The 14,795-nt window shown below is 41.9% G+C and overlaps 1 protein-coding gene and 18 non-coding genes across 19 annotated transcripts in view; all 19 read left to right on the forward strand.

Moving 5' to 3' along the window:
• Positions 1 to 14,795, forward strand: part of FBXO4 (F-box protein 4) — a 93,136-nt gene that overhangs the window by 27,633 nt on the left and 50,708 nt on the right. The window lies entirely within an intron of this gene.
• On the forward strand, positions 289 to 360 carry TRNAQ-CUG (transfer RNA glutamine (anticodon CUG)). The gene has a single exon. It is a non-coding gene; the product is annotated as a tRNA-Gln (tRNA).
• TRNAQ-CUG (transfer RNA glutamine (anticodon CUG)) lies at positions 1,405 to 1,476 on the forward strand. The gene has a single exon. It is a non-coding gene; the product is annotated as a tRNA-Gln (tRNA).
• Positions 2,770 to 2,841, forward strand: TRNAQ-UUG (transfer RNA glutamine (anticodon UUG)). The gene has a single exon. It is a non-coding gene; the product is annotated as a tRNA-Gln (tRNA).
• Positions 3,395 to 3,466, forward strand: TRNAQ-CUG (transfer RNA glutamine (anticodon CUG)). The gene has a single exon. It is a non-coding gene; the product is annotated as a tRNA-Gln (tRNA).
• On the forward strand, positions 4,145 to 4,216 carry TRNAQ-CUG (transfer RNA glutamine (anticodon CUG)). Its single transcript has one exon. It is a non-coding gene; the product is annotated as a tRNA-Gln (tRNA).
• TRNAQ-CUG (transfer RNA glutamine (anticodon CUG)) lies at positions 4,755 to 4,826 on the forward strand. Its single transcript has one exon. It is a non-coding gene; the product is annotated as a tRNA-Gln (tRNA).
• Positions 5,128 to 5,199, forward strand: TRNAQ-CUG (transfer RNA glutamine (anticodon CUG)). Its single transcript has one exon. It is a non-coding gene; the product is annotated as a tRNA-Gln (tRNA).
• On the forward strand, positions 6,493 to 6,564 carry TRNAQ-UUG (transfer RNA glutamine (anticodon UUG)). Its single transcript has one exon. It is a non-coding gene; the product is annotated as a tRNA-Gln (tRNA).
• Positions 7,118 to 7,189, forward strand: TRNAQ-CUG (transfer RNA glutamine (anticodon CUG)). Its single transcript has one exon. It is a non-coding gene; the product is annotated as a tRNA-Gln (tRNA).
• Positions 7,491 to 7,562, forward strand: TRNAQ-CUG (transfer RNA glutamine (anticodon CUG)). The gene has a single exon. It is a non-coding gene; the product is annotated as a tRNA-Gln (tRNA).
• On the forward strand, positions 8,856 to 8,927 carry TRNAQ-UUG (transfer RNA glutamine (anticodon UUG)). Its single transcript has one exon. It is a non-coding gene; the product is annotated as a tRNA-Gln (tRNA).
• Positions 9,481 to 9,552, forward strand: TRNAQ-CUG (transfer RNA glutamine (anticodon CUG)). Its single transcript has one exon. It is a non-coding gene; the product is annotated as a tRNA-Gln (tRNA).
• Positions 10,467 to 10,538, forward strand: TRNAQ-CUG (transfer RNA glutamine (anticodon CUG)). The gene has a single exon. It is a non-coding gene; the product is annotated as a tRNA-Gln (tRNA).
• On the forward strand, positions 10,840 to 10,911 carry TRNAQ-CUG (transfer RNA glutamine (anticodon CUG)). Its single transcript has one exon. It is a non-coding gene; the product is annotated as a tRNA-Gln (tRNA).
• TRNAQ-CUG (transfer RNA glutamine (anticodon CUG)) lies at positions 11,833 to 11,904 on the forward strand. The gene has a single exon. It is a non-coding gene; the product is annotated as a tRNA-Gln (tRNA).
• TRNAQ-CUG (transfer RNA glutamine (anticodon CUG)) lies at positions 12,819 to 12,890 on the forward strand. Its single transcript has one exon. It is a non-coding gene; the product is annotated as a tRNA-Gln (tRNA).
• On the forward strand, positions 13,192 to 13,263 carry TRNAQ-CUG (transfer RNA glutamine (anticodon CUG)). The gene has a single exon. It is a non-coding gene; the product is annotated as a tRNA-Gln (tRNA).
• TRNAQ-CUG (transfer RNA glutamine (anticodon CUG)) lies at positions 14,185 to 14,256 on the forward strand. Its single transcript has one exon. It is a non-coding gene; the product is annotated as a tRNA-Gln (tRNA).

Below are 14,795 nucleotides of genomic sequence, written 5' to 3' on the forward strand. Positions count from 1 at the left end.
GAAACTACTGCAGGAAGAGTGCATCGTTCTGCAACCATTGGGTGTTTGTCCCATGGTGTCATGGTTAGCACTCAGGACTCTGAATACTGCGATCCGAGTCAACAGTGTCCTCCCAGAATCACTCCACATCACAACCACTAAATCTGCAATCACTGATCTGAGTTCCAACATCGTGCTCAATTACTATTTGCCACGATAAGACCTGGCCTCATCCCCGCTGTCATTTTGTTCTATTTTCCTTCTCTTTCCATCAGTTTTCATTGGTGTGATGAGCACATGTCATCAGTTGGTTCCATGGTGTAATGGTTAGCACTCAGGACTCTGAATCCTGCGATCCGAGTTCAAATCTCGGTGGGACCTTCCCTTAATTTGTCAAATATTTATTTTGTACTTTTGTTATGATTAGAATTCTGAGTTCTGAGTGATTATTTTAACTGAATATGCTTCAGGATCTAAGGCAGCCTGACTGTTAGTCAACACTGAGTGCTGTGCTCCCAAAATCACTGCACATGACAACCACTAAATCTGCAATCACTCATCTGAATTCCAACATCGTGCTCAATGACTATTTGCCACGATTAGACCTGGCCTCATCCCCGCCGTCATTTGGTTCTATTTGCCTTCACTTTTTCTCAATTCTCACTTGTGTAATGACCCGTGTTTATCAGTTGGTTCCATGGTGTAATGGTTAGTAAGCAGGACTCTGAATCCTGCAATCCGAGTTCAAATCGCGGTGGGACCTTGCTGTGATTTGACAAATTTTTGTTTTGTTATAATTTGAGTTCTGAGTCATTATTTTAAGTGAATATGCTTCAGGATCGAAGGCAGCTTGATCGATGAGTCAACAGTGAGTCCTGTCCTCCCAAAATCGCTCATCATGACAACCATTAAATCTGCAATCACTGATCTGAGTTCCAACATCGTGCTCAATGACTATTTGCCACGATTAGACCTGGCCACATCCCCGCCGTCATTTGGTTCTATTTGCCTTCACTTTTTCTCAATTCTCACTTGTGTAATGACCCGTGTTCATTAGTTTGTTCCATGGTGTAATGGTTAGTACGCAGGACTCTGAATCCTGCGATCCGAGTTCAAAGCTCGGTGGGACCTTACTGTGATTTGACAAATATTGGTTTTGTTATGATTTGAGTTCTAAGTCGTTATTTTAACTGAATATGCTTCAGGATCGAAGGCAGCTTGATCGATGAGTCAACAGTGAGTCCTGTCCTCCCAAAATCACTCATCATGACAACCACTAAATCTCCAATCACTGATCTGCATTCCAACATCGTGCTCAATTACTATATGCCACGATTATACCTGCCCATATCCCCTCTGTATTTGGCTCTATTTGCCTTCACTTTTTCTCAATTCTCATTGTGTAATGACCGATGTTCATCAGGTGGTTCCATGGTGTAATGGTTAGCACTCAGGACTCTGAATCCTGCGATCCGAGTTCAAATCTCGGTGGGACCTTCCCTTAATTTGTCAACTATTTATTTTGTACTTTTGTTATAATTAGAATCCTGAGTTCTGAGTTATTATTTTAACTGAATATGCTTCAGGATCTAAGGCAGACTGACTGTTAGTCAACACTGAGTGCTGTGCTCCCAAAATCACTGCACATGACAACCACTAAATCTGCAATCACTCATCTGAATTCCAACATCGTGCTCAATTACTATTTGCCACGATTAGACCTCGCCACATCCCCGCTGTCATTTGGTTCTATTTGCCTTCTCTTTCTATCATTTTTCACTCGTGTGATGAGCACATGTCATCAGTTGGGTTCCATGGTATAATGAGTAACACTCAGGACTCTGAATCCAGCGATCCGAGTTCAAATCTCCGTGGGACCTTGCTGTGATTTGACAAATTTTTGTTTTGTTATAATTTGAGTTCTGAGTCGTTATTTTAAGTGAATATGCTTCAGGATCGAAGGCAGCTTGATCGATGAGTCAACAGTGAGTCCTGTCCTCCCAAAATCACTCATCATGACAACCACTAAATCTCCAATCACTGATCTGAATTCCAACATCGTGCTCAATTACTATTTTGCACGATTAGACTTGGCCACAACCCCGCTGTCATTTGTTTCTATTTTCCCTCTCTTTCACTCAATTCTCACTTGTGTAATAATCACAGGCCATCAGTTGGTTCCATGGTGTATTGGTTAGCACTCATGACTCTGAATCCTGCGATCCGAGTCAACAGTGTCCTCCCAAATCACTCCGCATCACAACCACTAAATCTGCAATCACTGATCTGAATTCCAACATCGTGCTCAATTACTATTTGCCACGATTAGACCTGGCCACATCCCCGCTGTCATTTGGTTCTATTTGCCTTCTCTTTTTCTCAATTCTCACTTGTGTAATGACCCGTGTTTATCAGTTGGTTCCATGGTGTAATGGTTAGTACTCAGTACTCAGCACTCTGAATCCTGCGATCCGAGTTCAAATGTCGGTGGGACCTTGCTGTGATTTGACATATTTTTGATTTGTTATAATTTGAGTTCTGAGTCATTATTTTAAGTGAATATGCTTCAGGATCGAAGGCAGCTTGATCGATGAGTCAACAGTGAGTCCTGTCCTCCCAAAATCACTCATCATGACAACCACTAAATCTCCAATCACTGATCTGAATTCCAACATCGTGCTCAATTCCTATATGCCACGATTATACCTGCCCATATCCCCTCTGTATTTGGCTCTATTTGCCTTCACTTTTTCTCAATTCTCATTGTGTAATGACCGATGTTCATCAGTTGGTTCCATGGTGTAATGGTTAGCACTCAGGACTTTGAATCCTGCGATCCGAGTTCAAGTCTCGGTGGAGCCAGGTATGTGTTTTTATTACGATATTCCTAGTAATATGGATTGAATCCTGTATAGAATGTAATTTTCAGGCCATGTCGCCCTTGACGAAGAGCATTATAGCTCAATGGGCATTGAAACTTTGATTTTTTTGTTTTTCCACAAATGAACTATTCTTCTTTGGAATTTTGTAGTGAATCATGGTTGCCCAACACACTGAGCTCTTATGCATTGTTTGTGACTTACAGGTTGATTCAGGGCTCAGCAACAATGTTTAAAAAACGGGGACAGAAACTACTGCAGGAAGAGTGCATCGTTCTGCAACCATTGGGTGTTTGTCCCATGGTGTCATGGTTAGCACTCAGGACTCTGAATACTGCGATCCGAGTCAACAGTGTCCTCCCAGAATCACTCCACATCACAACCACTAAATCTGCAATCACTGATCTGAGTTCCAACATCGTGCTCAATTACTATTTGCCACGATAAGACCTGGCCTCATCCCCGCTGTCATTTTGTTCTATTTTCCTTCTCTTTCCATCAGTTTTCATTGGTGTGATGAGCACATGTCATCAGTTGGTTCCATGGTGTAATGGTTAGCACTCAGGACTCTGAATCCTGCGATCTGAGTTCAAATCTCGGTGGGACCTTCCCTTAATTTGTCAAATATTTATTTTGTACTTTTGTTATGATTAGAATTCTGAGTTCTGAGTGATTATTTTAACTGAATATGCTTCAGGATCTAAGGCAGCCTGACTGTTAGTCAACACTGAGTGCTGTGCTCCCAAAATCACTGCACATGACAACCACTAAATCTGCAATCACTCATCTGAATTCCAACATCGTGCTCAATGACTATTTGCCACGATTAGACCTGGCCTCATCCCCGCCGTCATTTGGTTCTATTTGCCTTCACTTTTTCTCAATTCTCACTTGTGTAATGACCCGTGTTTATCAGTTGGTTCCATGGTGTAATGGTTAGTAAGCAGGACTCTGAATCCTGCAATCCGAGTTCAAATCGCGGTGGGACCTTGCTGTGATTTGACAAATTTTTGTTTTGTTATAATTTGAGTTCTGAGTCATTATTTTAAGTGAATATGCTTCAGGATCGAAGGCAGCTTGATCGATGAGTCAACAGTGAGTCCTGTCCTCCCAAAATCGCTCATCATGACAACCATTAAATCTGCAATCACTGATCTGAGTTCCAACATCGTGCTCAATTACTATTTGCCACGATAAGACCTGGCCTCATCCCCGCTGTCATTTGGTTCTCTTTTCCTTCTCTTTCCATCAGTTTTCATTGGTGTGATGAGCGCATGTCATCAGTTGGTTCCATGGTGTAATGGTTAGCACTCAGGACTCTGAATCCTGCGATCCGAGTTCAAATCTCGGTGGGACCTTGCTGTGATTTGACAAATTTTTGTTTTGTTATAATTTGAGTTCTGAGTCGTTATTTTAAGTGAATATGCTTCAGGATCGAAGGCAGCTTGATCGATGAGTCAACAGTGAGTCCTGTCCTCCCAAAATCACTCATCATGACAACCACTAAATCTCCAATCACTGATCTGAATTCCAACATCGTGCTCAATTACTATTTTGCACGATTAGACTTGGCCACAACCCCGCTGTCATTTGTTTCTATTTTCCCTCTCTTTCACTCAATTCTCACTTGTGTAATAATCACAGGCCATCAGTTGGTTCCATGGTGTATTGGTTAGCACTCATGACTCTGAATCCTGCGATCCGAGTCAACAGTGTCCTCCCAAAATCACTCCGCATCACAACCACTAAATCTGCAATCACTGATCTGAATTCCAACATCGTGCTCAATTACTATTTGCCACGATAAGACCTGGCCTCATCCCCGCTGTCATTTGGTTCTCTTTTCCTTCTCTTTCCATCAGTTTTCATTGGTGTGATGAGCACATGTCATCAGTTGGTTCCATGGTGTAATGGTTAGCACTCAGGACTCTGAATCCTGCGATCCGAGTTCAAATCTCGGTGGGACCTTCCCTTAATTTGACAAATATTACTTTTGTTATAATTAGAATCCTGAGTTCTGAGTCGTTATGTTAAGTGAATATGCTTCAGGATCGAAGGCAGCTTGATCGATGAGTCAACAGTGAGTCCTGTCCTCCCAAAATCACTCATCATGACAACCACTAAATCTCCAATCACTGATCTGAATTCCAACATCGTGCTCAATTACTATATGCCACGATTATACCTGCCCATATCCCCTCTGTATTTGGCTCTATTTGCCTTCACTTTTTCTCAATTCTCATTGTGTAATGACCGATGTTCATCAGGTGGTTCCATGGTGTAATGGTTAGCACTCAGGACTCTGAATCCTGCGATCCGAGTTCAAATCTCGGTGGGACCTTCCCTTAATTTGTCAACTATTTATTTTGTACTTTTGTTATAATTAGAATCCTGAGTTCTGAGTGATTATTTTAACTAAATATGCCTCAGGATCTAAGGCAGACTGACTGTTAGTCAACACTGAGTGCTGTGCTCCCAAAATCACTGCACATGACAACCACTAAATCTGCAATCACTCATCTGAATTCCAACATCGTGCTCAATTACTATTTGCCACGATTAGACCTCGCCACATCCCCGCTGTCATTTGGTTCTATTTGCCTTCTCTTTCTATCATTTTTCACTCGTGTGATGAGCACATGTCATCAGTTGGGTTCCATGGTATAATGAGTAACACTCAGGACTCTGAATCCTGCGATCCGAGTTCAAATCTCGGTGGGACCTTGCTGTGATTTGACAAATTTTTGTTTTGTTATAATTTGAGTTCTGAGTCGTTATTTTAAGTGAATATGCTTCAGGATCGAAGGCAGCTTGATCGATGAGTCAACAGTGAGTCCTGTCCTCCCAAAATCACTCATCATGACAACCACTAAATCTCCAATCACTGATCTGAATTCCAACATCGTGCTCAATTACTATTTTGCACGATTAGACTTGGCCACAACCCCGCTGTCATTTGTTTCTATTTTCCCTCTCTTTCACTCAATTCTCACTTGTGTAATAATCACAGGCCATCAGTTGGTTCCATGGTGTATTGGTTAGCACTCATGACTCTGAATCCTGCGATCCGAGTCAACAGTGTCCTCCCAAATCACTCCGCATCACAACCACTAAATCTGCAATCACTGATCTGAATTCCAACATCGTGCTCAATTACTATTTGCCACGATTAGACCTGGCCACATCCCCGCTGTCATTTGGTTCTATTTGCCTTCTCTTTTTCTCAATTCTCACTTGTGTAATGACACGTGTTTATCAGTTGGTTCCATGGTGTAATGGTTAGTACTCAGTACTCAGCACTCTGAATCCTGCGATCCGAGTTCAAATGTCGGGGGGACCTTGCTGTGATTTGACATATTTTTGATTTGTTATAATTTGAGTTCTGAGTCATTATTTTAAGTGAATATGCTTCAGGATCGAAGGCAGCTTGATCGATGAGTCAACAGTGAGTCCTGTCCTCCCAAAATCACTCATCATGACAACCACTAAATCTCCAATCACTGATCTGAATTCCAACATCGTGCTCAATTCCTATATGCCACGATTATACCTGCCCATATCCCCTCTGTATTTGGCTCTATTTGCCTTCACTTTTTCTCAATTCTCATTGTGTAATGACCGATGTTCATCAGTTGGTTCCATGGTGTAATGGTTAGCACTCAGGACTTTGAATCCTGCGATCCGAGTTCAAGTCTCGGTGGAGCCAGGTATGTGTTTTTATTACGATATTCCTAGTAATATGGATTGAATCCTGTATAGAATGTAATTTTCAGGCCATGTCGCCCTTGACGAAGAGCATTATAGCTCAATGGGCATTGAAACTTTGATTTTTTTGTTTTTCCACAAATGAACTATTCTTCTTTGGAATTTTGTAGTGAATCATGGTTGCCCAACACACTGAGCTCTTATGCATTGTTTGTGACTTACAGGTTGATTCAGGGCTCAGCAACAATGTTTAAAAAACGGGGACAGAAACTACTGCAGGAAGAGTGCATCGTTCTGCAACCATTGGGTGTTTGTCCCATGGTGTCATGGTTAGCACTCAGGACTCTGAATACTGCGATCCGAGTCAACAGTGTCCTCCCAGAATCACTCCACATCACAACCACTAAATCTGCAATCACTGATCTGAGTTCCAACATCGTGCTCAATTACTATTTGCCACGATAAGACCTGGCCTCATCCCCGCTGTCATTTGGTTCTCTTTTCCTTCTCTTTCCATCAGTTTTCATTGGTGTGATGAGCACATGTCATCAGTTGGTTCCATGGTGTAATGGTTAGCACTCAGGACTCTGAATCCTGCGATCCGAGTTCAAATCTCGGTGGGACCTTCCCTTAATTTGACAAATATTACTTTTGTTATAATTAGAATCCTGAGTTCTGAGTCGTTATGTTAAGTGAATATGCTTCAGGATCGAAGGCAGCTTGATCGATGAGTCAACAGTGAGTCCTGTCCTCCCAAAATCACTCATCATGACAACCACTAAATCTCCAATCACTGATCTGAATTCCAACATCGTGCTCAATTACTATATGCCACGATTATACCTGCCCATATCCCCTCTGTATTTGGCTCTATTTGCCTTCACTTTTTCTCAATTCTCATTGTGTAATGACCGATGTTCATCAGGTGGTTCCATGGTGTAATGGTTAGCACTCAGGACTCTGAATCCTGCGATCCGAGTTCAAATCTCGGTGGGACCTTCCCTTAATTTGTCAACTATTTATGTTGTACTTTTGTTATAATTAGAATCCTGAGTTCTGAGTGATTATTTTAACTGAATATGCTTCAGGATCTAAGGCAGACTGACTGTTAATCAACACTGAGTGCTGTGCTCCCAAAATCACTGCACATGACAACCACTAAATCTGCAATCACTCATCTGAATTCCAACATCGTGCTCAATTACTATTTGCCACGATTAGACCTCGCCACATCCCCGCTGTCATTTGGTTCTATTTGCCTTCTCTTTCTATCATTTTTCACTCGTGTGATGAGCACATGTCATCAGTTGGGTTCCATGGTATAATGAGTAACACTCAGGACTCTGAATCCTGCGATCCGAGTTCAAATCTCGGTGGGACCTTGCTGTGATTTGACAAATTTTTGTTTTGTTATAATTTGAGTTCTGAGTCGTTATTTTAAGTGAATATGCTTCAGGATCGAAGGCAGCTTGATCGATGAGTCAACAGTGAGTCCTGTCCTCCCAAAATCACTCATCATGACAACCACTAAATCTCCAATCACTGATCTGAATTCCAACATCGTGCTCAATTACTATTTTGCACGATTAGACTTGGCCACAACCCCGCTGTCATTTGTTTCTATTTTCCCTCTCTTTCACTCAATTCTCACTTGTGTAATAATCACAGGCCATCAGTTGGTTCCATGGTGTATTGGTTAGCACTCATGACTCTGAATCCTGCGATCCGAGTCAACAGTGTCCTCCCAAATCACTCCGCATCACAACCACTAAATCTGCAATCACTGATCTGAATTCCAACATCGTGCTCAATTACTATTTGCCACGATTAGACCTGGCCACATCCCCGCTGTCATTTGGTTCTATTTGCCTTCTCTTTTTCTCAATTCTCACTTGTGTAATGACCCGTGTTTATCAGTTGGTTCCATGGTGTAATGGTTAGTACTCAGTACTCAGCACTCTGAATCCTGCGATCCGAGTTCAAATGTCGGGGGGACCTTGCTGTGATTTGACATATTTTTGATTTGTTATAATTTGAGTTCTGAGTCATTATTTTAAGTGAATATGCTTCAGGATCGAAGGCAGCTTGATCGATGAGTCAACAGTGAGTCCTGTCCTCCCAAAATCACTCATCATGACAACCACTAAATCTCCAATCACTGATCTGAATTCCAACATCGTGCTCAATTCCTATATGCCACGATTATACCTGCCCATATCCCCTCTGTATTTGGCTCTATTTGCCTTCACTTTTTCTCAATTCTCATTGTGTAATGACCGATGTTCATCAGTTGGTTCCATGGTGTAATGGTTAGCACTCAGGACTTTGAATCCTGCGATCCGAGTTCAAGTCTCGGTGGAGCCAGGTATGTGTTTTTATTACGATATTCCTAGTAATATGGATTGAATCCTGTATAGAATGTAATTTTCAGGCCATGTTGCCCTTGACGAAGAGCATTATAGCTCAATGGGCATTGAAACTTTGATTTTTTTGTTTTTCCACAAATGAACTATTCTTCTTTGGAATTTTGTAGTGAATCATGGTTGCCCAACACACTGAGCTCTTATGCATTGTTTGTGACTTACAGGTTGATTCAGGGCTCAGCAACAATGTTTAAAAAACGGGGACAGAAACTACTGCAGGAAGAGTGCATCGTTCTGCAACCATTGGGTGTTTGTCCCATGGTGTCATGGTTAGCACTCAGGACTCTGAATACTGCGATCCGAGTCAACAGTGTCCTCCCAGAATCACTCCACATCACAACCACTAAATCTGCAATCACTGATCTGAGTTCCAACATCGTGCTCAATTACTATTTGCCACGATAAGACCTGGCCTCATCCCCGCTGTCATTTTGTTCTATTTTCCTTCTCTTTCCATCAGTTTTCATTGGTGTGATGAGCACATGTCATCAGTTGGTTCCATGGTGTAATGGTTAGCACTCAGGACTCTGAATCCTGCGATCCGAGTTCAAATCTCGGTGGGACCTTTCCTTAATTTGACAAATATTACTTTTGTTATAATTAGAATCCTGAGTTCTGAGTCGTTATGTTAAGTGAATATGCTTCAGGATCGAAGGCAGCTTGATCGATGAGTCAACAGTGAGTCCTCTCCTCCCAAAATCACTCATCATGACAACCACTAAATCTCCAATCACTGATCTGAATTCCAACATCGTGCTCAATTACTATATGCCACGATTATACCTCGCCACATCCCCGCTGTCATTTGGTTCTATTTGCCTTCTCTTTCTATCATTTTTCACTCGTATGATGAGCACATGTCATCAGTTGGGTTCCATGGTATAATGAGTAACACTCAGGACTCTGAATCCTGCGATCCGAGTTCAAATCTCGGTGGGACCTTGCTGTGATTTGACAAATTTTTGTTTTGTTATAATTTGAGTTCTGAGTCGTTATTTTAAGTGAATATGCTTCAGGATCGAAGGCAGCTTGATCGATGAGTCAACAGTGAGTCCTGTCCTCCCAAAATCACTCATCATGACAACCACTAAATCTCCAATCACTGATCTGAATTCCAACATCGTGCTCAATTACTATTTTGCACGATTAGACTTGGCCACAACCCCGCTGTCATTTGTTTCTATTTTCCCTCTCTTTCACTCAATTCTCACTTGTGTAATAATCACAGGCCATCAGTTGGTTCCATGGTGTATTGGTTAGCACTCATGACTCTGAATCCTGCGATCCGAGTCAACAGTGTCCTCCCAAAATCACTCCGCATCACAACCACTAAATCTGCAATCACTGATCTGAGTTCCAACATCGTGCTCAATTACTATTTGCCACGATAAGACCTGGCCTCATCCCCGCTGTCATTTTGTTCTATTTTCCTTCTCTTTCCATCAGTTTTCATTGGTGTGATGAGCACATGTCATCAGTTGGTTCCATGGTGTAATGGTTAGCACTCAGGACTCTGAATCCTGCGATCCGAGTTCAAATCTCGGTGGGACCTTTCCTTAATTTGACAAATATTACTTTTGTTATAATTAGAATCCTGAGTTCTGAGTCGTTATGTTAAGTGAATATGCTTCAGGATCGAAGGCAGCTTGATCGATGAGTCAACAGTGAGTCCTCTCCTCCCAAAATCACTCATCATGACAACCACTAAATCTCCAATCACTGATCTGAATTCCAACATCGTGCTCAATTACTATATGCCACGATTATACCTGCCCATATCCCCTCTGTATTTGGCTCTATTTGCCTTCACTTTTTCTCAATTCTCATTGTGTAATGACCAATGTTCATCAGGTGGTTCCATGGTGTAATGGTTAGCACTCAGGACTCTGAATCCTGCGATCCGAGTTCAAATCTCGGTGGGACCTTCCCTTAATTTGTCAACTATTTATTTTGTACTTTTGTTATAATTAGAATCCTGAGTTCTGAGTGATTATTTTAACTGAATATGCTTCAGGATCTAAGGCAGACTGACTGTTAGTCAACACTGAGTGCTGTGCTCCCAAAATCACTGCACATGACAACCACTAAATCTGCAATCACTCATCTGAATTCCAACATCGTGCTCAATTACTATTTGCCACGATTAGACCTCGCCACATCCCCGCTGTCATTTGGTTCTATTTGCCTTCTCTTTCTATCATTTTTCACTCGTATGATGAGCACATGTCATCAGTTGGGTTCCATGGTATAATGAGTAACACTCAGGACTCTGAATCCTGCGATCCGAGTTCAAATCTCGGTGGGACCTTGCTGTGATTTGACAAATTTTTGTTTTGTTATAATTTGAGTTCTGAGTCGTTATTTTAAGTGAATATGCTTCAGGATCGAAGGCAGCTTGATCGATGAGTCAACAGTGAGTCCTGTCCTCCCAAAATCACTCATCATGACAACCACTAAATCTCCAATCACTGATCTGAATTCCAACATCGTGCTCAATTACTATTTTGCACGATTAGACTTGGCCACAACCCCGCTGTCATTTGTTTCTATTTTCCCTCTCTTTCACTCAATTCTCACTTGTGTAATAATCACAGGCCATCAGTTGGTTCCATGGTGTATTGGTTAGCACTCATGACTCTGAATCCTGCGATCCGAGTCAACAGTGTCCTCCCAAAATCACTCCGCATCACAACCACTAAATCTGCAATCACTGATCTGAATTCCAACATCGTGCTCAATTACTATTTGCCACGATAAGACCTGGCCTCATCCCCGCTGTCATTTGGTTCTCTTTTCCTTCTCTTTCCATCAGTTTTCATTGGTGTGATGAGCACATGTCATCAGTTGGTTCCATGGTGTAATGGTTAGCACTCAGGACTCTGAATCCTGCGATCCGAGTTCAAATCTCGGTGGGACCTTCCCTTAATTTGACAAATATTACTTTTGTTATAATTAGAATCCTGAGTTCTGAGTCGTTATGTTAAGTGAATATGCTTCAGGATCGAAGGCAGCTTGATCGATGAGTCAACAGTGAGTCCTGTCCTCCCAAAATCACTCATCATGACAACCACTAAATCTCCAATCACTGATCTGAATTCCAACATCGTGCTCAATTACTATATGCCACGATTATACCTCGCCACATCCCCGCTGTCATTTGGTTCTATTTGCCTTCTCTTTCTATCATTTTTCACTCGTATGATGAGCACATGTCATCAGTTGGGTTCCATGGTATAATGAGTAACACTCAGGACTCTGAATCCTGCGATCCGAGTTCAAATCTCGGTGGGACCTTGCTGTGATTTGACAAATTTTTGTTTTGTTATAATTTGAGTTCTGAGTCGTTATTTTAAGTGAATATGCTTCAGGATCGAAGGCAGCTTGATCGATGAGTCAACAGTGAGTCCTGTCCTCCCAAAATCACTCATCATGACAACCACTAAATCTCCAATCACTGATCTGAATTCCAACATCGTGCTCAATTACTATTTTGCACGATTAGACTTGGCCACAACCCCGCTGTCATTTGTTTCTATTTTCCCTCTCTTTCACTCAATTCTCACTTGTGTAATAATCACAGGCCATCAGTTGGTTCCATGGTGTATTGGTTAGCACTCATGACTCTGAATCCTGCGATCCGAGTCAACAGTGTCCTCCCAAAATCACTCCGCATCACAACCACTAAATCTGCAATCACTGATCTGAGTTCCAACATCGTGCTCAATTACTATTTGCCACGATAAGACCTGGCCTCATCCCCGCTGTCATTTTGTTCTATTTTCCTTCTCTTTCCATCAGTTTTCATTGGTGTGATGAGCACATGTCATCAGTTGGTTCCATGGTGTAATGGTTAGCACTCAGGACTCTGAATCCTGCGATCCGAGTTCAAATCTCGGTGGGACCTTTCCTTAATTTGACAAATATTACTTTTGTTATAATTAGAATCCTGAGTTCTGAGTCGTTATGTTAAGTGAATATGCTTCAGGATCGAAGGCAGCTTGATCGATGAGTCAACAGTGAGTCCTCTCCTCCCAAAATCACTCATCATGACAACCACTAAATCTCCAATCACTGATCTGAATTCCAACATCGTGCTCAATTACTATATGCCACGATTATACCTGCCCATATCCCCTCTGTATTTGGCTCTATTTGCCTTCACTTTTTCTCAATTCTCATTGTGTAATGACCAATGTTCATCAGGTGGTTCCATGGTGTAATGGTTAGCACTCAGGACTCTGAATCCTGCGATCTGAGTTCAAATCTCGGTGGGACCTTCCCTTAATTTGTCAACTATTTATTTTGTACTTTTGTTATAATTAGAATCCTGAGTTCTGAGTGATTATTTTAACTGAATATGCTTCAGGATCTAAGGCAGACTGACTGTTAGTCAACACTGAGTGCTGTGCTCCCAAAATCACTGCACATGACAACCACTAAATCTGCAATCACTCATCTGAATTCCAACATCGTGCTCAATTACTATTTGCCACGATTAGACCTCGCCACATCCCCGCTGTCATTTGGTTCTATTTGCCTTCTCTTTCTATCATTTTTCACTCGTATGATGAGCACATGTCATCAGTTGGGTTCCATGGTATAATGAGTAACACTCAGGACTCTGAATCCTGCGATCCGAGTTCAAATCTCGGTGGGACCTTGCTGTGATTTGACAAATTTTTGTTTTGTTATAATTTGAGTTCTGAGTCGTTATTTTAAGTGAATATGCTTCAGGATCGAAGGCAGCTTGATCGATGAGTCAACAGTGAGTCCTGTCCTCCCAAAATCACTCATCATGACAACCACTAAATCTCCAATCACTGATCTGAATTCCAACATCGTGCTCAATTACTATTTTGCACGATTAGACTTGGCCACAACCCCGCTGTCATTTGTTTCTATTTTCCCTCTCTTTCACTCAATTCTCACTTGTGTAATAATCACAGGCCATCAGTTGGTTCCATGGTGTATTGGTTAGCACTCATGACTCTGAATCCTGCGATCCGAGTCAACAGTGTCCTCCCAAAATCACTCCGCATCACAACCACTAAATCTGCAATCACTGATCTGAATTCCAACATCGTGCTCAATTACTATTTGCCACGATAAGACCTGGCCTCATCCCCGCTGTCATTTGGTTCTCTTTTCCTTCTCTTTCCATCAGTTTTCATTGGTGTGATGAGCACATGTCATCAGTTGGTTCCATGGTGTAATGGTTAGCACTCAGGACTCTGAATCCTGCGATCCGAGTTCAAATCTCGGTGGGACCTTCCCTTAATTTGACAAATATTACTTTTGTTATAATTAGAATCCTGAGTTCTGAGTCGTTATGTTAAGTGAATATGCTTCAGGATCGAAGGCAGCTTGATCGATGAGTCAACAGTGAGTCCTGTCCTCCCAACATCACTCATCATGACAACCACTAAATCTCCAATCACTGATCTGAATTCCAACATCGTGCTCAATTACTATATGCCACGATTATACCTGCCCATATCCCCTCTGTATTTGGCTCTATTTGCCTTCACTTTTTCTCAATTCTCATTGTGTAATGACCGATGTTCATCAGGTGGTTCCATGGTGTAATGGTTAGCACTCAGGACTCTGAATCCTGCGATCCGAGTTCAAATGTCGGGGGGACCTTGCTGTGATTTGACATATTTTTGATTTGTTATAATTTGAGTTCTGAGTCATTATTTTAAGTGAATATGCTTCAGGATCGAAGGCAGCTTGATCGATGAGTCAACAGTGAGTCCTGTCCTCCCAAAATCACTCATCATGACAACCACTAAATCTCCAATCACTGATC

Source organism: Petromyzon marinus, chromosome 35, assembly GCF_048934315.1.
Source record: "Petromyzon marinus isolate PM22_M1 ecotype Great Lakes invasive population chromosome 35, UKy_Petmar_22M1.pri1.0, whole genome shotgun sequence".
Classification (NCBI taxonomy): domain Eukaryota; kingdom Metazoa; phylum Chordata; class Hyperoartia; order Petromyzontiformes; family Petromyzontidae; genus Petromyzon; species Petromyzon marinus.